Source organism: Syngnathus leptorhynchus, chromosome 6 (assembly GCF_054491065.1).
Source record: "Syngnathus leptorhynchus isolate UIUO chromosome 6, UIUO_Slep, whole genome shotgun sequence".
Lineage (NCBI taxonomy): Eukaryota > Metazoa > Chordata > Actinopteri > Syngnathiformes > Syngnathidae > Syngnathus > Syngnathus leptorhynchus.
In genome coordinates this window covers 1,403,588-1,426,662 of record NC_141200.1, presented here as the reverse complement: position 1 = coordinate 1,426,662, position 23,075 = coordinate 1,403,588, and the positions used below count along the sequence as shown (strand labels likewise).

At 45.3% G+C, this 23,075-nt stretch overlaps 1 long non-coding RNA gene and 1 other non-coding gene across 2 annotated transcripts in view; one reads left to right on the top strand and one right to left on the bottom strand.

Moving 5' to 3' along the window:
* Window positions 1-23,075, bottom strand: part of LOC147055123 (uncharacterized) — a 42,852-nt gene that overhangs the window by 12,191 nt on the left and 7,586 nt on the right. The window contains exon 2 of the long non-coding RNA XR_015066335.1: window positions 14,392-14,521. This is a non-coding gene — a long non-coding RNA (uncharacterized LOC147055123). The remainder of the gene's footprint in view (window positions 1-14,391; window positions 14,522-23,075) is intronic.
* Window positions 1,032-1,118, top strand: trnay-gua (transfer RNA tyrosine (anticodon GUA)). Its single transcript is given in 2 exon segments — window positions 1,032-1,068; window positions 1,083-1,118. It is a non-coding gene; the product is annotated as a tRNA-Tyr (tRNA).

Here is a 23,075-nt window from a genome sequence, read left to right as displayed (position 1 = left end):
AGAACTGGCTTCTCTTTCCGAGGCCTCTATAGGAATGCTCCGAGGCCTCTCCAATTCCCAGTGGATGTCACCAAAAAGAGATGAGAAAGAGAAAGAGAAAGAGAGAAGCTCGCCATCTGCTTCTAAACACTTCCTCATTTCCCACTCCGTATCCCCAAATAAGGGTTGCCGAGGTGAGAAAAAGATGAGCCTGAGAATGACGATGAATAAAAAAGGAATCTCATTTTTTGTATTTTGAAGCCAAAATAAGCCACAAGACACAAATTGACTTTACCTTTGATTGTTCTTTTGGTAGCATGGCAACTTTTCATCGCCACATTTAGTCAATACCAAAAGTCTACACACCCCTGTTCCAATGTCAGATGTTGGTTATGTAAACAAATGACACCCAAATTTCCATTTCATTTTTTTCAATCCATTTTAAGAAAAGAAGTAAAAAAAAAAAAAACCATGACATCTTAAAATGTTCTACTTTTCACCTCCTGAAGACCTGCTGTCCCCAAACTTCTGTCTGTAAATAATTTTGCAGCGTTTGGATTTTCAAAGGTGGCCTTCGGTGAGGAGAAGCGTGTGCATCTTTGTGTGTGTGTGTGTGTGTGTGTGTGTGTGTGTGTTTTGCATCAGGCCAAGAAGAGTTTTACTGTCGGTTCAAGTATGCCCCCATGTGACCGTTGTGAGAAGTCATGGCGTGGACCAGGGGATGACAGACTTACTTCACATAAACTACCCTTCATGAATTTCATCACCCGGTTAACCATTAGTTCATTGTTTTGGTATTGTGACTCAAATGTGGACAGTACTAAAGAAAATGGATCAATAGATTTGCTGGACAATTCATGATTGGAATAATGAAATCAGACTATCAGGTTCTGTAAAAAACTAAAATATGTGTAACGTGGCTCCTGCTGAGACGCTGTAGTGGGAAAGAGAAAGCTCATGCCGGGTTCCAAACTGGGTCATATTGAACTTTGAGCCCCCCAAAAAAAATCACAACAGCAAAAATGATAAACATTGCACTGGCGATCACAAAGCCTTCGATAGCTCAGTTGGTAGAGCGGAGGACTGTAGAGGCCCCTGCCGGAATCCTTAGGTCGCTGGTTCAAATCCGGCTCGAAGGACACGTTTTGTTTAACACAATGACGACGTCATTGTTCAAAAATTCCGCATACTGCATGCCACCATCGGGATAGCAAACTGCTGACACAAAGCTCCGCTAGTTTTTATCTAGCGTGAAAGAGGCGAGTCTTGCTGAGCACCAAAGCGGCTCACGTGGTGCCGTTTTGTTTGCGTTCAAATCAGAATTGAAAGAAAATCGCTAGTGCAGCTTGTAAAATACAATGAATCGAAAAACTTGGGTAAGAAATTGAGAGCATCAAAATTGACATGTTGACACAATCCTTATCCGCCGTTGTCATCTGGCGTCAGAAAGCGCTCAAAATGAGATGGAAATGCTTACTCAGCTAAAAATGTGGTAGATGTCACCTTGAAGGGATGCTGCAGCCAGAAATTTGATTTGCAAATCAGATGCTTTGTTTGGCCCTTTTTGTCAGAAGCAGCCGCTTACACAACGGAGAGGCCATCGTTATCGGCGAGAGCGAGACATCAAAACCCAGCGCAAATGTTTCCGACGTAGCGCCGGAAGTACATCGCGTATCTGCTTCCTTCCTGTCGCGTTAATCTCCCAAATGGCTTTCCTGTTGCCAACTTGCAAGGCGGCTCATGAGAATGACATGAAATGTGTCACCATCATTTTTTTCCCCAAAAGGTACATTTGGGGACAAAGAAATGAAAACCATCACATCTGCGAGGAATCAAATATGCGACTTTTAGTCGAAGCGTCCGGTGCCTGAAGATGCTTGTTGTGTCAACTTTTATCAAAGTGACTTTGATCCACATCTGGGCCCGTTGGCCTCGTCACATGCGGCTCCCCGCGAGCAACCCTCAACAAGGACCGAACATAAAAAGAACAGACGGAGACGGTAAAGTCAGTACACGGCCGCCGTCTCGGCAACATTTGTCGCCATCAAACTTTTTGGGGCTTTGCGTGTCGGTGAAAATGTGCGGCTTGGCTGCTCGTAAGTTTTTTGTGACTACAACCCGGGCTAGCTTGATGACGCACAAAGATTGTAGACTGTTGTCGAGAGGAGACAGTCCGCTCCAAAAGTATCGGAACAGCACGGGGATTTTTTTTTTTTCTTTTTGAGTTCTCCATGAATATGAGACGCGAGTTTAGAATCACTTAGCATCAATTCTTTGTTTTCATTCCCCTGTTGATTTTTCTTGGTTGCTTCCAATTTGACTGGCCTCCTCCTCGTCCTCATTGTGGCACTGGCTCAAGCAGTTATTTCAACACCACTTTTTGGCTAGCTAGCTAGCTCGCCCGTCCTCCCTCCCTCCCTCCCTCCCTCCCTCCCTCGTGCACACGACATCCTCCCCTGCTCTAGCATCTCTTTCGGGTCACTTTCTCCATTTCTTATTATAAACAGCTGAGAGAAGCCCAGGGGTCCTTTGGAAGTGGGCCAGAGCAAACATTGATATCCAAAAATCCTTCCCAAAAAAAAAAAACACACTCCTCCTCCTCCTCCATGCGTAACTCCCTCCTCTGGTACTTCTCCACGTCCAAACACATACACATTTCAGCCCATATCTAAATTTAAGGAAAAAAAACAAATCTGATGGAGCGATGGTGAAAATGTTTCTCGTCATGTATCAAAAGCATTTGTGGGTCGAATGTTATTTTCCTCTTGAAACATTCTTGGCAGGCTAGCAATAGTTTTGCGTCCAAGTAACGATCAAATCTTTTGTCATATTTATTCTCCACTAAGTGCTGCAACGTGTCGATTGCGCAATCGCTTCACACTTTTGTTTTTGACTGTGCGTTTACTGCTGCGAAGAAAATCCATCCATCATAAACGTTTGTGAAATGGTCAAGCACCCTCAATGACATCTTCAGCGACAACTCCGAGCGGCTCGCACAGGATTCGGGATTGTAACCTTCCGTTGTTTCCACGCGCACGCATGCTGACAGCTCGTCAATGAGCGGCAATAAAGGTGGCGTGTAAACACATCTGTTGGCGCTGAGTTAGCAGACAGTAAAAGGTCCGCTTGTAAAAAGCGCCGCCCGTCGGGCCTCGGCACAGAGCGGCATTTATCAGCACGCTCGTCCTGGCTCCTTCTGCACAGCTGCTCGCCGGCCGGCCGGCCGGCGGCGCCGTGTTTGCTCGTTTGCCGTCTTTTGTGCAAGTCTTGTTGGAGGGATACGGCGAGGAGGTCCGCTCACCACGCGGGTTTTATCACCCCGGCTTTATCTCAGCGCCTTCAAACACCGGCCAATAATTGGAATGCTACAAAGCAGGCCATTATTTGCCAGACCAGGGCAAAATGAAGCACCTCGTGCTACCGGCGGCTGGCTGCAGCGCCCCCCGGTGACCAATCAGGAACCGGGAGCGCTAATCAGCTAATCACGACATTTCCAAGTCAACATACTTTTTCAAGCAACTATTTGGAGCGCTCAAAGCTGCAAGAACCAAAATGGAAGCAGCGAGACAAGTCCAGACTTCTTCTTCTCATTCAACCTCGGTGAACTGCTTATGTCAAATCGGCACACCGCGGGCTACTGCTAGATGAGGTGTGTGTGTGTGCGTGTGTGTGTGTGTGTGTGTGTGTGTCAACCACACTGCACGCCAGTTTGGCAACCCACGCTATCCTTTTCAATGAAAGTAGTAAGGCTGACGTGATCTTCCGCTGAAGCGACAGCAAACCGTTTTTTTGTGAACTTTGCAGACGAATATCAAAAAGCCGGCCGGGATATTTTGACTCTTAATATTGGACCACAACGGAACCGGCCAGCTGCCCTCGGTTAAGTCCAGACCACTGGCTGCCCTGCCCGCTTTGGATGCTCACCCTCCTATAAACAGCTGCAAAGGCTAATTAGACCAAATACAACACTCATAAAGCCACGTGGAGCAAAATTGAAGTCCCTAATAAATGCATATACAAACGGGCGAGGACCACCCAAGCAAATTCCTCCCACGGCTGCTTGTGCGCAGCGGGTTGGAGGCTGGCTGCCTCGCATCACACCTGCTCGCAATATTTGCTCGCCATCATGTTCACAAAAAAAATATTTACGACTCAACAGTTTTGTCCCAGTCCCATCTTCAGCTCCCTGCTAGCATGTAAATATTGACCCACGGACAAAAGTAGTACCATGACGCTCTCGGCTATACATAAAGAATTTGTCCGAATTTTCGAAGCCATTACCATCATTTAAATGTATTTCCCGGACCCCTAAAGACATACTGGACTCCCCCCCCCCCCACACACCTTGAAATTCCCACACAATGAACACATATCTTGCACGAGTCCACGTCGGGCCTGCATATACAAATAACTCAATTTAGATGTGGCTAGCCTCAAGTCCCCCCCCCCCCCTCCCACCCCGAGAGAATTAATAGGTAGGGTGGGGGGGGGGGGGGGGGGGGCGGACACAGGCATGGCCTTGTCTCCGTCAAGCAGACTCTGACACACACACACACACACACACACACATTAAGAGCCAGTCAGGGCTCCACACAGGCTACGTTCTACTAAGAATAGACTAACCACACCTTGAGCTGGTGATTTGACCGGGAGGCAGCCCACCATCCACTTTTAGAAGCGGTCGGCACATATAAACACAGCCAGCTATTTCCAGAAGTCTCTGTTGACTGGAAAAGGCCGCCGGTGACAAATTGGTCTTAATAAAAAGGCTTGGGTCGATTTTGAAATGAAATGAACCTTTTTTCCAAAGATATGAGCTTAAGTTAGCAACAAGCAGGGTGGCGTGATGCGCTTGGGGGAAATGAAATGAAAAATCGACGGGCCGCATTTCATCAATCCCTGCTTTGAACCATAACTCTCGTCTTAAACCTACTAGCCCAAAGTCTCAATCAAAATAAATCAAGCGGAAGGGTCAGCACACGCCACAGATTCTCCAAGTCCAGGCTCCAATTTGTTTATTATTATTATTTTTTTGTTGATATGTATGCTCACGTCCGTCTCATCGATGCCTGAAACAAAAGAATTATTTTTGACACCTTGTATAGTGTGTATTGACGTAGGGTTTTCTTAAATCTATTAAAAATGAAAAAATAAAAATGAGAAATTAAAATAAAAATTTAAATCTATACATAAAGAAAATAAATGAATAAATAAACAAATAAATAAATAAATTCTGTGAATTCTTTTTATTCTTTGATATAACCATGTAATTCCAGCAAGTGGTTGTGAGCCTCTTGAGAAAAATGTCATCAGAATTTAATCAGTGACTAACACCTCCCACACACTGGCTTTTTTTCAGCCCATAACACAAGGTGGAGTCACTTAAAAGTTTTCAAGCATCGTTAACAATGTCACGACCCCAGACGACAATGAGAACAAGTGACGCAGTGTGTCGTGCGTGGGGCAGCCGGAGGAATCGGCGGCTGAATGGCCGCAACCCCGATTAACAAATAAACACCACTTCACCTGGGAACATCATGCTGCTATCTGCACACCCCAAAAAATCTACGAGCCAGGAATTCAATGATGTCATTTTGTTCCCAGCCACACTTAACAACCTCCTGAAATTTGGACAGCGGCGGGTGGGCTGCCGACGCCCTCCAGTCTGCGGATTCGCATGTCGCCGACCCCCCCCCACTCCCCGACCCCCCCCCCCAAAGTTGAGAGCCAAAACTCATTTAGGTTAGCCTCAATGAAACTCCCGTTTGGTCAAGTCTTTCATTGCCGCCGATCAGATTTGATTTAGTGCTCAGAACACGACTTTTATTGCGTTTGTATTTTTTGTTTCATTTGTGCTTATAAAGAGCAAAAGAAATTCATCACGGTGCCCACAAGGAGAGCAGCTAAACACAATTTTCCCTTTATTCCTTTTTCCCGGCGGGAATGAGCCGCTGAATGTGAAGTGAGTCAGGCCAATGATGTCATCGACTCACATCACCTTAGCGTGGGTCCTAAAAGTTGGGTCAAGCGACCCCTACTACAATGAATGGAGTGAATCACACCGGATCCTCCGTTCGCGTGGGCGGACGACTTTCAGTCAGCTTTCGTGGCCGCAGGCTCTCGGGGCAAAGGCCAGCCTGACGATGACTTTTGTGTGTATGTCTGGAGATGAAGGTGCAGCTCTCCGCAGGTGTGCGAGTGGGAGGAATTAGTCATTTCTCTTTCCTCTGGTGCAAAGACCAAATTAGAATCTCAAAAGCTGAAATATTTTTCAGCTCCTGATATAAAAATAGCACTTTAAGCCCTGCTCGGTGAAAGTAAAGCACATTTGGGGGTCACATGACCGCCTGCAGTGAGTGGGACAATTCTCCTAAGCAGGGGTGTTAACACTAAAATAAAAAAAAGTGACAGAGCTTGGCGTGTTGGAATCGCACTCTGCTGCAAGTTTTGGACGCAAAGTAAATACGAGCATCAGTCTTGGCTGTCACTACTGCACCACTTAGGCTGCAACTGCTTAGATAACATCTGTGTGTGTGTGTGTGTGTGTGTGTGTGTGTGTGTGTGTGTGTGTGTGTGTGTGTGTGTGTGTGTGTGTGTGTGTGTGTGTGTGTGTGTGTGTGTGGGAGAGGGGAGGGGGGAGTAGACTGTACGGCAGCGTTATCTCAAATACTGAAAGAGAGCCAAGGACAGATACGTGTGCGAGGGAGGAAGGAATTCTTATTTTGGCAAGTACCAAAAGACACACACACACACACACACACACACACACACACACACACACACACACACACACACACACACACACACACACACACACAACTCCCCTTCTGAAAAAAGCACACTTCTTTAACCTGCACATGTGGGAGGAAGTCACAAGTCTTAACCTCTCCGTTTTTGGCAAGTCACAGCATGCGAGTCTGCGAAGAGAAGATGGAGGTTTTGCACGCTTTTTGGTCTTTTTAATAGAACTCAACACCGCAATGTCATCGGGTCTAGAATCTTGCCAAACTTCAACGTGATACAATTATAGCAGGTTCAAATAACATAAGATGGGAACTAATGAGAGATACTAATTAAAAGGCGGAGTTAGTAGCCACCATCTGGATCAATGTCCAGAGAGCCTTGTCATTACACAACGTCGACTAAATGGCACCCGCACCTCCGGCACGAATCAGGAAGGGAGGGGGGGGGGTCGTATCGGGAAGTCCAAAGCGTCCTCTGATGCTCACCGAACGCTTGTAATCAAAGGAAGCGTCATGAAAGAGAAGCAATTCACGACGCTTCTCTTCGCTGTGAAGCTTTCAAGTCACAAGCCAGGGGGAAGGAAATCCATCACAAATCCACTGTCACTTCTAAGTGTACTTTTGTGCGGTTACGTTAATTAAGCACTTTATTTTGGATCGACTTTACGCCATCAGAAGGAAGAAGAGTGGGTGGAGAAGTCAGCCAGGCGGGACGCCGTCGCGCTTCCTTCAGCCAGCGTGGCATCCTTGGCCACCGAACGATGGATGACTCAAGGCAAATTATAGTGGCGCTAATGGCATGCAGATCGCCACACATGTCTAACGCTTAGACCACTGGAGCCGGATTGGAAGCCTCCCCAGACTGATTTGCCCGGAGGCTTGAATGTGCCCTTCATGTTCCTCCAGACTTCCCCCTCCCCAAAAAACAGCAATTTGCTTCCTTTGAGGTCGCTTTGGCTTTCATGAAGGATATTTGCCATGCACGAAGCGAGCTAGCGTCAAGTTTCTTTCCGTACAGTGTGCTGCTATTTCTTTCCATTGATATTGGAAGTTCAAACCGACTTAAGCTAAGGTGCTAATAAGCTAACGAAATGGATTCAGGTAGCATCTCAAATAGCCTCTGAGTACAAACATTTGTTTTAGATTAAGAGGCCAATAAAACAGTAGCTTTAAAAGTGCTGGTGCAGCGAGGCCTCTGTCCCCCTCTCATTAAAATAATGTGCTGAATTTGGGCTGTAAAAACAAATGCAGCAATTGCCGACATGAGGACTCAATTACAAGTACAACTTGAGCGGGGGGTGGGGGGGGAGCGTTTTCCAGTGTGCATGCCAGTGATTTTTTTTTTCTTTTCTTCTTTTTTTTTTTTTACAGCTATCGTTTGATAAATGGCTTGTCAACTGTGCGTATTGTAAGATTCTGTCTATTCAATTATGGTTGCTTCACGGGCTGTAAAGTGTATTTGCTTATTCCAGAAGCTGGCAAGCTTGGCTCAATTCAGCTCTGGACTCGGTTTTGGGGCCCATTTTTAAAATTGTCATTTTGGAACCTGACAAAACCGCAGCACATCCAACACATCCGTCAAAACAACTAAAAAGCTGTCGCTCTGACAGATGTGTGTGACCTAATGCATCGTTTTCCCAATGACTGATTTTGCCCAACATTTGCTGACAGCTCCAAAAATGCCATTGTTTCATTTGACACATCACAAAAGTTAAGTTCCAGACCACCCTGATATAGAAATACACTATTTAATTGTGCCTTCTGTTTTTAAAATTAAAAAATTACAAAATGAAACTACAGCCGTTTCCTGTTTCGTTCTTTTTAAACACCATCTCAAACTAAAGTGTGCTGCCATCTTGTGGTCATCGTCAAATTCCAGCCAACAGAATTTACAGTCGACTAAAACTTTTATGAATTGTACCCCCCCAAAAAACGACAAAACCCAGAGACCAGGATGGAGGCCGGGTTAGCGTATTTGTAAACAAGCCATTAAAAAGTCACTTTCTGATCATATATGCCAGTTGCCAGTTACGAGCCATTGCCACACTTGAAACGAGAAGAAGCAACATAGCCCAACATCTCCATCTTACATTTCTCATGTGATGCGCAGCACAAAATGTCCCAGGGTTAATATCAAGAGCAGCTGTATGGCCCGAGGCTCGACAAGAATAAACACATCCCGCTCTCCCGTGGGCCGCACGGAATTGAACACCGTCCAACGTGCATGAAGAAGAGTGTGTGTGTGTGGGGGGGGGCACATGCACGGAAAGAAAGTGGCAGCATGAACGAGTGATGAGAGGAACGAGAAGGATCAAGAGAACAATCTTTATTTTAAGTGTATTTGGATTATGAGCATATTTATTTAAAGATGAGGTTCATGATATAAACCGAGACAAAATATTCCTCCCGTAATGGACTTTTATTCATATATCAGACGTGGCAAATATTTATGGTGTCATATATTTAGAAGGGGGGAATCGTTTATATTTGAAGCTGTCCAAATTGTGAGTGGTTGTATGGGAAAGAATTCCACGCTGACAAATTGCTGTGCATTATTATCAAGATGGAGACATCATATATTTCCATTCATTCACAGGTTATAGTCATGTCCAAGCATGTTCGCTATACTTTACAAGTCTAACCACTAAAATATTTTTCCTTTCTCTTGGCATCTCAGATAAAAACCCCAATGTTCTAAGTATGAGTCATGGTCAAACGGATTCGATTTTTTTTTAAAGAAATACAAATTCATCGGCAGTATAGCTCATGGATTTCGACTTGATTAAAACACACAACATGGCTACGAACATTCAATGTGTGCTTTTCCAAACCAATGTGATTGTTAGATCAAATTGATGAGTCAGAAACTGAATGGTGCCTCGACAAAAACGTTTCAGTTAGTCATCCGTGTTCTCTATCTATGCAAGAATGTGGCTGACGCGCGGTGACTTTCACTACGGGGACAAAGGTGAATTTGTTTGCTTCGGTCGCTCAACACAAGAGGGCAGGGGGAGACGACTCAGGTGGACTCAAAACGCTGCCATTCGAATGCTAATTGATGTTTTAACGCTAGCGCTAATGTTGGTTCAAAAATGATGTCAGTGAATGCTAACAGCCTAAAGTATTTCTCTGAAAAGCAAAAAAAACATCCGATCAAGCTTGATTTTAGACAGACTAGCGTAAAATGTGTAAACATTAGCACAGATGCTAACACTAAAGCAACATGAGGCGTGTCTCTCTAAACAAATGTATCAATGTGAAATAATGTTATACACTTAAGCACAAACCAGTTACAACTATTGAGATGGAGGAGATCCAATCTTCGCTTTCAGATGTGGCTTGCTCCTTGCGTTGACAAAATAAACAAGGCCAAAATCAGTTGTAAGCAAAACAAAGGCACGAGGCGAAAGCAAGCCCAGAGGCATTTGTGTCATTGGGGCAAAGGTTTGTTTGCTTCACGTTGGCACAACTTCCACTGGCCAATGATGTCACCCGCAGAAGGAAAGTGACCCTGGTGTTTTTGGTTTCTTGTGCCACCATGACACAATCCCATTTGAAGAAAGAGCAGCAGATACTTAGCTGTCTATTCAGCGTACGTGATAGCGTGGTATCTGTTACCTGCGCTGAATGGAGCGCCTTCTATTGTACCTGCCGATATGGAGACGACGACCCGGCCGCTGATCCGGTATCCTACGCTCTTGGGTTTCCTTCAGGGGAGGCCCTGGTATCTTTCCATTTGCCAAACATTCTGTCTGACTTCCTGTCCAGGGCAAGGACATGACTGCTGGACATCTCCTGAGACATGCTGACTATTTAGCTTTTGTGATCCCACCCTTAAATCAAAGTATCTTCATGGAGATGTGCTGTTAAGAATAGCACGACATACTATTTTTTTTTGCATTAGGAGAAAGTCACATTATTTATGGATGACAAACATGAGACTAGCTGGAGGGGTGAGCACTATTTGACTTCAGTTGTATCTTCTTTGGTTGTAACCATGGCAACCTCATCACAATGTTACCCGAAGCTAACAAAGCGGTCGTTGTATGTAAAGATTCTTTTGGATAGAACCACAAACAACATGTCAGGAAGACATAATAGATTGCTATATTATTTTTAAAAAAGTGTGTGTGGCTAGCAGAGTGCAATCTGGCTACAGAGACTCTCCACACTTCACTTTTGAACCACTTGTTGCAGAACCACCACAGCAATTCATGGGCGCTAAAATGTTTTCCTTAAGCTGAGAAACGCGAGAGCATCCTCCAGGGAAGCTGGTAAAAGGTGAAACTCAAGACGTGGCGCTGGTTAAAGCGTCCTCCTTTCAGCAGCGCCGAGGCGGAGGGGTCAGGACTCCTGGGAAGTCGCTCCACTCTTTTCTCAGTCAGAGAAAGAGCCAAGGCTTCCACCCAGAAGCTCACAATCGGCCGGTGATGCATGACAACATTTGCCATTGACACACACACACTCATATGACACACACTGCATTAACCTGCAGCTACATTAACCCCCTCTGCCCTCTTCCATTTGTTTCCAGGCATGTATCAATTTCCTCAGTTCCCTCACACATAAATCAAATCCAATAAAGGACAATTTAAAAGTATTCCCAGGTGTCTCCATAAAATTCTATTCGGCAAAAACAGGTACAAAATATATATATATTTTTTTGATCATTTGTTTGTTTGTCTCGCACTAACAAAATAGTCAAAGATCCCCCGTCATCAATCTAGGGCACTCATTTTTATCACGGGCCGCATCGTAGTCATAGTTTTCTATTTTTTTTTGAAGTGAAGACAATTTGTAATTTTAGCTAAATCTGTCTTGGCGGGCCGCATGAAATGATACGACGGGCCGCATCTGGCCCCCGGGCCTCGTGTTGGACAAAGGTGATTGAGGTGAAATGTGTTAAATAAGCAAATAAAGCAGCGTTACGTGACGCTGGCTTCAGCGAACACGAACAGAGCGTCATTTTCATTTCTGCATCAAACAATCTATTCAGCCTCCCCTCATTGATCCCGGGCGCTCGCCGCGGCCTGACCTTTCGTCGCCGACCGATAATCCCGCTGTCCGCGCACACGTGCGATGTTTGCGAGAGTGACGAGCCGCCTTGATGAGGGATTTTGGGACACACGCGCTAGCTCGCGCCACCGACCTCACCTCCCGCTTCAAAGGAATTCACATTCAAGCGTCTTATTTGGAACCTTGTTTAGACTGTATGCATGGATTTGAACAGGGATCATTGTGCGTGCGTGCGTGATCATGTGCCGCCTCCAACGAAAAGCCAATAACAGAAGTCTTTATGGCAAAGGTCACGCATTTAACCCCTACATTTGCAAATGCATTTCGCTAGCTCTCTGTTTGGATTCTCCCGAGGAGGAGTGCGAACACTGCGCCGCTTGTTCACTGCGCAAATACGTCAAGTTGCCACGTAAATGCATAAAGGTCAACTCCGAGCCCACAAGGGGCCGTGTACATTAATCCGGCTGAACGAAAAAAAGAAAAAAATGTTGGTTTTGGTCATTTACGTGTTGACGTAAGCCTATTCAGGTGCGCCGAAACATCAAATATGGGTCGGAGGACATTTTGCGTCCCCTGCCGTGAGATTCCGTACAATCTGTGCGCAAAAAGCAGAAAGTTGTGGAGTAAATCATAGTTGTCATGTGACTAAATATCATCTGAGCTAAAGTGATTCGTCACGTCGGCTCCTCAGAATAAGCAACAGTTTGTCAACTAGTAGACAATTTATCAAAAAAAAAAATTCCTTCCAGCTGGTTTATCGCCAACCTTGGCTGTCAGAGTAAACATCAAACAAAGAGAACACACTGTGTATTTAAAACGAGCAAATAAATCATTGAAGAAAAGTCCCACTCGCTTCAAAGGCAAAGTCAAACCGTGAATGAATTGATGAATTTATTTTTTGCCACTTGCTGTCGACCAAAACGGCACTGATTATTGCTATTTCCATTCATTTCAATGGGGAATGAGGATTTGAGGTACGAATGTCACGAGCGTATGTCGTGATGTGTTTCATTGTAAACGCATATTTCTAAAAGGTATAATAAATTCATTACTTTTGGAAGGCAGACTTCTATCGCCTGCAAATCACACTGACTGACGGCGTACTGGAACGCCACATGTGGCCCGCCGCCGTGTCTCGTGCGAAAGGAAATTAAAAAGAAAAAGCAACGTACAAGATGTTCACAAGCACTTTGCTGCTTTTGCGGCCCCGCCATGAAATTACAGCTGTGTCGGTCACAACACATCAAAATCAAAGATGCCACGTTTGTCATTTACCATCTTTGAAGGCTTTTAAAAAAAAAAAAAAAAATTCTCCTTAAATCTTTCGACTCGGTTCTTCCGAAGCAATACTTCACAGAGCAGACGACAAACAATTACGCTTCGCAGACGAGACACCTGACAGCCTCCGGAGCCCCCATGCCACTTCCTGTCTCGACACGGCCCGTCTCACAGGAAATAGGCAAGAAGGTGATTTCTGTTTTTTTTTTTTTTTTTGTGCGTTGACAGGCTATACCTCAGAAGTGTGCCAATACGGCAACTGTCTGCGTGGGAACAATAGCACCTGTCGCTCCGGGCAACCAGACAATAAAGGCCAGATGGGAGCCAGGACGGAAGCAAACGCCAGCCCCGAGCAGGCGCCCCCCCCCCTCCGCCCCAAGGTATGGAGAGCTGCCATGTGATACACGCATAGCCATCTGACAAAGAACACGATGGTTTTTGATTGATACCTAATACAAAACGGCCAAGGGCGCTTGTGAAAATGTGACATTTTTTGTTGAGTCTCGGTCGACAGTCCACAAAATCCGCAAATTCTTCAACCAAAAGTTTTTTTTTTGACACACCACAGTCCAAAAACAAGTCTTACTTAAGTACAAAATGATGTAAGATTGAATCTGATGAAATGTGGGGTACCCCAAGGGTCAATGCTAGGACCCCATTTGTTGGCTATTGTGGCTATATTTATCAATGTCCCCAGCAGATGGATTTCCGCGCTGTGACTAAAAAGGTTCAGCCTTGATTTCACGAGATCACTCCGATCATCACGTCCATCTGAAGTCAACACCGAGGGCCTTCCCTCAGCTCAGTCTGTATTTGTTTGAAAACACACTCATCCAACATGAGAAGTACGGTGTGACTTCACGCCTCGCGAGCTGCGCAAACATGTTAGAGGAAATTGGCTACACAGTATTTACATTTTGAAATGACAGCAGCTTGAGGAAAAGCTACTTTGTGGTTGAGTGTTTGAATAGATCCAGTTCAAGGCTAGTTAACTGCTCAATTTTGCATTGCGTTTACTTGAAAGTTTTTTTTATTTATTTAATTTATTATTTTTGATATATATTGTTTTACCACATATTTAGTAAGAATTATTATTTATTTTTTTTACCACATATTTAGTAAGAATTTTTTTTTTATTTCCTTGATGTATTTTTTATTAAGAATGTTGGTTATTCATTTTGATTTTTGTCATCATCTGCTGCATTCAGTCGCCATAGATGCCAAACACAACTCACTAAGCTAATTAAATCCAGTTCTGGTGTAGGGCCATTCATTCAATAACAGAACATACCGGGCTGCCCACTCGAATATATTCAAAAGTGTTTGTTCCTTTCCCTCGCCTGGTGACAGCGATGCGTTCAAGAACCAAACCGACCTGTCGTCCCGCCGCCGCCGCCGCCGAGATGGAGGAGCTGAATAGAAGTGAATGGCTGGGCTGCCCGGTCCGGGTCGCCATCTGCTCTTTATCCGGCGTGGCAGCGAGCCCTCGGCCGGCTCCTTGGCACCTGAACACAAAACAAATATACAATCGGCGTGCCTAATGTAAAGTGTGTAGGATCATTGCGATGAAAAGCCCTGCGCCGTTCTTTGTTTGCAAGCAAACAAACGCTCATTTGAACATGAATGATGAGGCTTTGAGTCTCAGGGCCTTTTCCCTCATAATGAGTCAGTCAATTGAAGAACAAGAGTAAGTGTTTATTTGTGGCCGTCATGTGCGGAGAAAAGGAAGGAGGAGGGGCGGAGTAGTGTGCATTTGTACACTCCAAAAACAAAATAAAGAATGTGTTTGGCCTTTGAGTGGCAGGACAAGAGAGGGATTTTTTTTTTTTTTTTTTAATATGTCCGTGTGTGGACTTCAAAAGTAAAGGCAGACTTTTTGTTTTTCCAAAAATAGCGCGACTGGGGAAGGTGCGTGACGAGTGAGAAGGAAATTCAGCAGCTGTTTGGAAAAAAAAAAAATCTGTTTACACTCCAACACGAGCTGCACATTTTCGAGTGGCTTTTTATTGTGGGCGAGCGTAAAGCACTTCTGCGCAATCCTCATTGTGATAAACCACACTTACCAGACACTTTGGTGAAAAAATATTTCAGAGAAATACGCTTTTTCTATCCACACGAAAAGTTCATATGATTAAATGAGGCCATTAGTTCCAACATGTGACCACTTCTCCATTGATCCCATATTCCCGTTGTAAACTGATCACTGTGGAATTGATCGAACCGTGTCATCGGTGACCTATTCCATCATAACAAGACAGGCGGCGCCCTCGAAACCAGTGAAAGCAGTCAATCTCATCCGAGCCTTTATGTGGATGCGTGCGCTAGCGTGTTTCTGGTTTTAGCGGTCCATACGCCGTCATTAACCTCTTGTCACGTTGGAGAGACCACCCACGTTTGCCTTTCTGTGTGGCCTGCGCTGCGGCATTGTCCTGCGTGCGTGTTATCTCTCCACTTCAGGATAACCATCCCGTCTGGTTGAGCCACGCCACTGGAAAATAACAGGCTTGAGTTGGCATTTCATGTCGCCCTTCTCTGGAGACGCAACGGGTAAACGTGAGAAAATAATCGCCGTGCAGAAAGTGAGCGTACTACCGATTTCATTTTTTTGCTGACTCGGCTGTTCGTGCACGATGGCCGACATCCGCAGTGGCGCTTTACTATCGTTCGTCCTCTCAATTACGGCTCCTTGCATTGTATCTACACAGCTGGCCTTGCTGAAAGGGGTGGAAGGAGAGCAAAGTGTGTGTGTGTGTGTGTGTGTGTGTGTGTGTGTGTGTGTGTGTAGGGGTCAGTGTTGACACGGCGCAAAACAAACGTCTGAAGAACGACGCGGCCTTGAAAAACTAAAGTCAAGCCAACATGTCACTCAACATCAAAACAGCATCGGTCCACAAGGCACAGGTGTGCGCGCACACACACACACACACACACACACACACACACACACACACACACACACACACACACACACACACACACACACACGGGAGGTGGAGACGATTCAATCACGTGTAAAGGAGATGACATGAAAATTTGTTTTTAGGTATTTGTTTTTCCTGGAAGTGAACTATCGTCATCATCGTGACTCCTCCCAAAGAGATTCATAAAAAAGAAACAGCTGGCTTCTTCGAAACCACAACTGGGTTGCTTTCCTGATATGGGTGGGGTTCTGACACGGCCAACATCAACAAGACATTATTATTATTATCATTAAAGGTCATTCAAAAAAATCTCCATTATTGCGGGCTACGCTTCAGAATGGAGAAAAAATATTTCCATCCATCTCAGAGTATTTACTGGCCCGCTTCCTTCCTACCTAGCGAACGAGGGAGCGACAACGTCAGTGTGTTGGACCTGGCCTCTGAACTTTAGCCTCCATATCACCCACCATAAATGTCCGACGTTTGAACAGAGCATTCTTAGCCAGGGTGAGGCAACAGCGGAGCTCGGGGGGGGGGGGGATCTGGAGCCGGCCCCCTCTCTGCTTTATGGTGCTCATTTAAGAGGCTGCCGACAAACTGCGTTTGTGTGTGTGTGTGTGTGTGTGTGTGTGTGTGTGTGTGTGTCAGCCAGGGAGAGAGTGAGTTGATTTAAAGTTACAAATAATAACCATTGAGCAGTCCTGGAATCCAGCTGGCTCCACAGCGAGCTAACCATCAACTAATAATGAGTGTTGGAGACAGACGGACGGACAGACAGACAGAGAGAGAGACAGGAAGTGCTTTTACGAAAACCAAATAAAACCTTGAAGGAGCTGTAGTAAAAATTCCCCCCCAAAAAACATCAGATTTGGCAAATTTCCAACCAACTATATTGCACTTTACTTGCGACACAGTATTATAGAAAACGTAGTCAAATGTAACTTCTAATTAACCCGCAGAAAAAAAAAATGGTGACTTTTTTTTTTTTAACAATGGAACACTGCTACCACATTTTTAACATTATTAATTAATATATTTAATATGTTGTTTTTTTTAACAAAAGACAATATCACATTTTTAATATTGTGTTTTAATAATTTCGTGTGTTCACTTTAGGGACACGTCTTGTACTCATACTCTGAAAAAGTGCTCCGATACATCGACACCGATACTTAACAAGCCGATTCAAGTTGTTGCCATGTTTAAGACAGTTTTTTTTTTTCTTTAAACAAATATATGATTAAAATAAAACCTAAAACTGACATCATCACATATCGCTACTCGGTATCAGCAAGTACTGGAATGAAGTCGGCCTCGTACAAAATTGGTGCCTCTTTAGTTTCAACTGTGTGGGAGGGATTAAACTCATTTCGATACTCCTAAAAATTGTTCTGATGTTTGCCGCTCAGAGAGTCACTACACTAGCTTTGGCGTAAAGAGGCGTACCTAATGTTGCGGCCAGAGAGCGCAGCCCCTGGCGGAGCATTTGAATGAGCGTGCTTCATTCCATCACGACTAGAGAAGGCCAGCGACAGCATCAATACAAGCAGTAGTATCTTTTAACAAGGAGGAGGTGTTTATAATTAGTCCTGAAAGGGTCAGATGCCCCCCCCCCCCCCCCGCACACTCAAATACGCCACGCCCCTCAAGCTCCTGAAAGCAAAGGAGAAAAATGCTTGTCAATTTGTTACGCACTCAGCGGGGGACATCTGTTTGAATGTGGGGGTGCAACGCCGCGCAGGAAACAGGAAGCCTGCACCCGCCAGGGTGTGGAGAGTCGGGCGTATGTCGTCGCTGTCTAGTGAAAAGCAAGTATGTCCAAATGTTGGTGTGAAATGATTTGCATTTTATGAAACGACAACAAAAAGAAAAAGCGGGACATTTTTGTCATTGTCAATTACTTTCATACATGAGCTTTCGGATTGGATTTTAAATGTACAGTATCTATTATTTTATTCATTTGGGAATGAAACTGTACTTTATTTTTGATGTATTTATTTGTAATTTTTTTTTTAAAAATTATTTATGAATTATTTTTATTTATTTATATGATTACGCAATACTACACTCAACAAATATGTTAATAACCCTAACCCATATGTTAACTAAAAGTAACAAAAAGCTTAACTAAAACAAAGCCGTTTCTAAAAAAAAAATAAAAATAAAAAAACGCCAACAAGCTCTGAAAGACAAAATAGCAAAGTCAAAATGAAATCAGAGTCAACAATAAGGGAATTGTTTGACACTCGGACCATCAAAATGTGGTCGTCATGTAAACAAACGCAGGGCCTGAATGCAAAGCGTTGCCACGGAAACATCCAGCCTCATGAAAGCATCATTTGACACCTGCGGCCAAACAAGGGCGTCGGTCGGCAGTCTTTTGGTCTGACTTCCTGGAGATGCTGGAGACAAAACGTCCCTTTTGTGAGGCCCACAATCCCGCAAAACAAGCGTGGCACCCACCCAAGGCTAGGACATGACACGCCGAGCACAAGGAAGGATTAAAGACATAAAAACGCGCCACGTCTTCCTTTTCAGCGCTTATTGTACGGCCTGGTCTTTTTTGTATAAATAAAAGGAGGTTTAGCTTACACGGGGCGGCAGATGGTGCGCACCAAGTTGGGAAGGCGCCTTTCAACTTGTAACCGCATCCTGCAAATCCACGTGAAGGCATGGAGTCTGTTTCCAGAAATCGACACGGCGGCCAGGATGTAAATGCAACATCGGCGGAAAGTAGAAGGCAAATAATTATGGATTATGAGTCGAGTCTTGGATTTTTCGGATCTACTGCGCGGTTCATTTCCACTCCCCCAAAAAATCTCACACACCTTCTTATATGAATGGGATGAATTATGAACAGTTCAAAATAGCAACAAGTGTTAGCGTAATATCTTCAAGCTTCTGCTATAATATATATATCAAATATATATATCATATAATATAGATAAAATATAATGTAATATAATAAATAATAAAATATAAATAATATATCATGTAATATAATATGATAATAAAAGTAAGCAGTTTAAATGTTGCCAGGTGTGTGCTTTCTCCTGCACGTCACTGCTAGTTGATTTCAGGCCTGCCGCACATCTGCACAGATAGTAAAAGCCTGCACGGCATTATTTTCCTCCCCAACCCCCACTTGACTTCCTCCTGTTTGCTGCGTCCATGTGCATTCTCCCCCCCTCGAGCTGCCATTGGCTGGCCGCATATGTTGGAGGGAAAAAGCCTACGAGTAGCGGGGAAGGCGGGCCGGGCCGGCCGCAGAGTGCTGACTCAGGCCGGAGCCCCCATTGTTCTTCCAGCGGAGAAACCCGACACCCAACTCACGCCTGAAGCCAGACAGACCAGCGGCTCGGGTCGGCCGCTGGAGCCAGAAGGACTGCCGCGTTAAACAGTTGCCCGCTGCTCTTATCTCTTACTCCATTAAGTGTCACAATGAGACAAGTCAACAACTAAAATGGACGCCGGGACCCTTCGGGTTGCTGGAACTCTGTCCGGGTTTGGAATTTCCAAAGGAAAAAGAATGCAAATATACAATCAGCGGGTGGACACAACTCCACATTCCAACCAAATCCAACCAGAGAGAAAGAAAGACCATAGAAAAGCACGGAAAGATGGAGCATAGCAAAAAAAAACAAAAAAAAAAAACGGGAGTCAGACATGAAATGAAGATAAGTCGCTGAAAATTTAAAGGTTAAGACTGGAGGGCGTACTTATGACTTGCACATGTTTGGGACGTTTAGCGTACGGCATATCAGCATCAAATCTCCTGGGAAACATTTGGGATTTTTCTTGGCTCTTCTTCCATTTTGTGTCCTTGTTCTAAAACATCATCCCTCAAAGCTATTCACAACCTTCCATTCATCGGCTTCACGGTGAAAGAAATTCTCTGTTTCTGTGTTTCGATATATCATTAATAACAAGACGGTATGTTTGTCGCTTGGATAAACCCAGCACATGATTTATAATGAAAAATGGGTCAAGCGGTTCACAGCTGCCCGGGTACAAACAGAAACTCCAAAAAAAAAAGGAACATCACGATGTGTTTTGAACAAAACAAGTGAGCTGACAAACACGGAAAAACACAACCAAGAAGGAAACAAACGAGTTCATGAGTCATATAGATTAGGCGTGATACTTCCTGTAGTGGCCAGCCTGGAATTACCCACCAAGCTCTAACGATTGTTCTTCAACCCTCAACCAAACAAGGTTCTCTTCTTCCGTGGAACTTTCCAGAATCCACCAGTTGGAGAAATAATGATCTAAGGTCCCAACTGCCCACATGCATGTTCACATGGTTAAATCCACCCTCAAAATGAGGCTGTCAATAGTCGATTTCTTTGGGATAGCCCGCATAGCGGAAGCATTGTCGGCGTGTGACGCCGGATAACAATTGCTTCCCCTGAGCCCAAGGTTTGATTAGATTCCACCCAGCTTGGATGAATATGGAGGAGGGCACAATGGACCTGAAATTCTGCCCACGGTTGCCGGATGGGACAACAAGCTCCTTTCAAAGCCAGAGCTGCTGTGTCAGCAAAATTTCTCTGAATTTGTGTAGGGCAGTGGAAAAGCTAGATGTTGGACGAATCCAAAATCTGCCTCACACAGAAGGTAGACTAGACTTTAGACCAGGTGAAAGCAGGTCTAAGTTGTGGCGCAATTATGGGATTTAACATCAACGGAGCTTTACAATAATGATTTGTATCACTCCAAACAAATCAGAAATCAAATTCAAGTTGATATGATTGAACCAGCCTCCATCCTGAATCTCCGGGATTTGCTGACTGGGCCCGACCTTACAAATTGGATCTTTAAAAGAGGCTTTTAATTCAAAAAAGCTGTTTGATGAGTGTCATCCTCCTTGCCCCGCCTCTTTTGGGATTCCGTCTCTAAAATCAGCTGTCTGGCCTTCTTTCTTGAAGCTCATGTCCCTTCAAAGAGTCAAAGCGGGGCCCCTTTGTGGTATTAAATATCTTTATTAAACTGAAGCTCCAAGGGACATCCAGCTGACCCCCTTTGCTTTTTTTCCTCCTCTCTACATCCCAACTATCCCCATAAACTCGGACCCCGCTGGCCCGTCTTCAAAGACTCCCGCCGGGCGGCTTCTGCCGGCGACCCGCTGCGCCGCAAGACCTCGGCACAATGGCCTCCGCCGGGCCCCCGCCGGCCGCGTTAAAACCAGGCAGACTGCGCCACACTTGGCTAGGCCACATCTGACAACGGGGGCGGGCGTTGGTCCCCAGGTCGGGTCTACGGGAAACAGAGGAAGGCGACTCGCAATTGAGCTTTGTGGCCCGCGTCGCGGATTGGCGAGCGCCGGCAAAAGGATGCTCGGCACATCTGTTTGTTCGGCCAGGTAGCGGCGTTCTGAACAACAGATGGCGTGCTACAATTTGTCCCTTCAAAGATGCCATCAAGCTAGCTCCACTATAGCGGTACCTGGTCCAGACAATGTGGGTTCCGAAGTTCTGGAAGATCCTAATCAGAGTCACTTTTCCCGTTTGTCCACCCTGTGTGTGTGTGTACTTTTATAAGTCACCACTTTCCACACACACACACAGTGACTGGCGGCCGCAGCGCAGCCTTTGTCCGCCACAATACGAGAGCAGGAAACAAAGGCGGCGTTGCGGACCCGGAGGAGATTTGGGAGTCTCCTGTCACTCAAAGCCATTGTTGACGTGTGCAGGGCTCAACGCACAATGCCACTTTGTGCAAGGAGAGAGGACACACCCTCCTTGTTCCTCCTCCGCCTGTATCGCTACCTCTTATCTGCCTCGCCATCACATTTCTCTACAGCTCTCACACATTTTTGACTTCATTCCATCTGCATTAGTTGCATCTCATATTTGGGTGATAACTCCCAAAAAAGTGTATGATGAGCACCCGTCACCATGGTAACGCAGCGTGATGACATCAAGGTCATAAAATCTGGGTGCATTGACTGCTTGGTTTCCACATCATGTGAAAATGATCTATGGTTCACTTCTGACTGTTTCTCTTGTGCTCCGTAACACGAGCAGCGGGTCAAGCGGCTCCAATAGAGTCGGGTTTTGTTGCCAAGGCTTCTTGCGTTGGCTCGGCGGCTTCCCCTCCGACCCCCGATGACATCACATGACGGGCTACGCGGGCGGGTCAAGACCATTCGGCATAAACTGAGAGTTAACTGACGTGCCGGCACGCTAGGACAGTTGCGAGCATTTGCTGCACGTGCGGCCCGCTGGGTTCGGAGATTTTCTTTCGGTGAGAGATTTCACTCATTACTTTAGAAAACAATGAGGCGCTCTAAAGCAGCCAAGCCACACATTGGCTGTCACGCACAAAAAAAAAAACATAGATCAAATAATCTATAAAAATAATAATATAAATAAATATATATAATAAATGTAATCTGTGTGGAAAAAAAATAACACTACACAAAGATCGCAATCACACACACACAAACACACACGCACGCACGCAGCGATTACCGCCTCAGGCTTGAGGAGCTCTGAGTGGCCTGTGCCGGCCTCTTGAGTCAACAGGAGCAGGAGGTCAAAGGTCAGAGTTGATAGAAAAGAAGGCCAAGGAGAAAAGGGAGGGTGGTGTGCTTTTGGAGGGAACAAACATTTGCGAGCGGGGGGATTTTGGCGGGAAACCAGAGGAAGACTAGGAAAGGGCCACCTCTGGCAGACAGACGGTGAGTCAGAGTCTGAATCACGCTCGCACGCATGCACAAAAGACTATACGAAGGCAATGATGTCATTCTCTTTTCCTATAACGCAACGCTATAGAGGCATGACTCAGCGACGTGTGTGTGTGTGTGTGTGTGTGTGTGTGTGTGTGTGTGTGTGTGTGTGTGTGTGTGTGTGTGTGCGCGCACGCACATGGGGGTCAAGGTCCACATGTTCAGTCTGATGTCACTTATCACTGACTAATCCTCTAAAACATTCAGAGGGCGGGAAGTAGTCGGGAAACGGAGGGAAATTTGTGTTTGTGTGGATTTCTATTGTCCACCACCTTGGGCGCGCACACACACACACACACACACACACACACACACACACACACACACACACACACACACACACACACACACACACACACACACACACACACACACACACACACACACACACACACACACACACACACA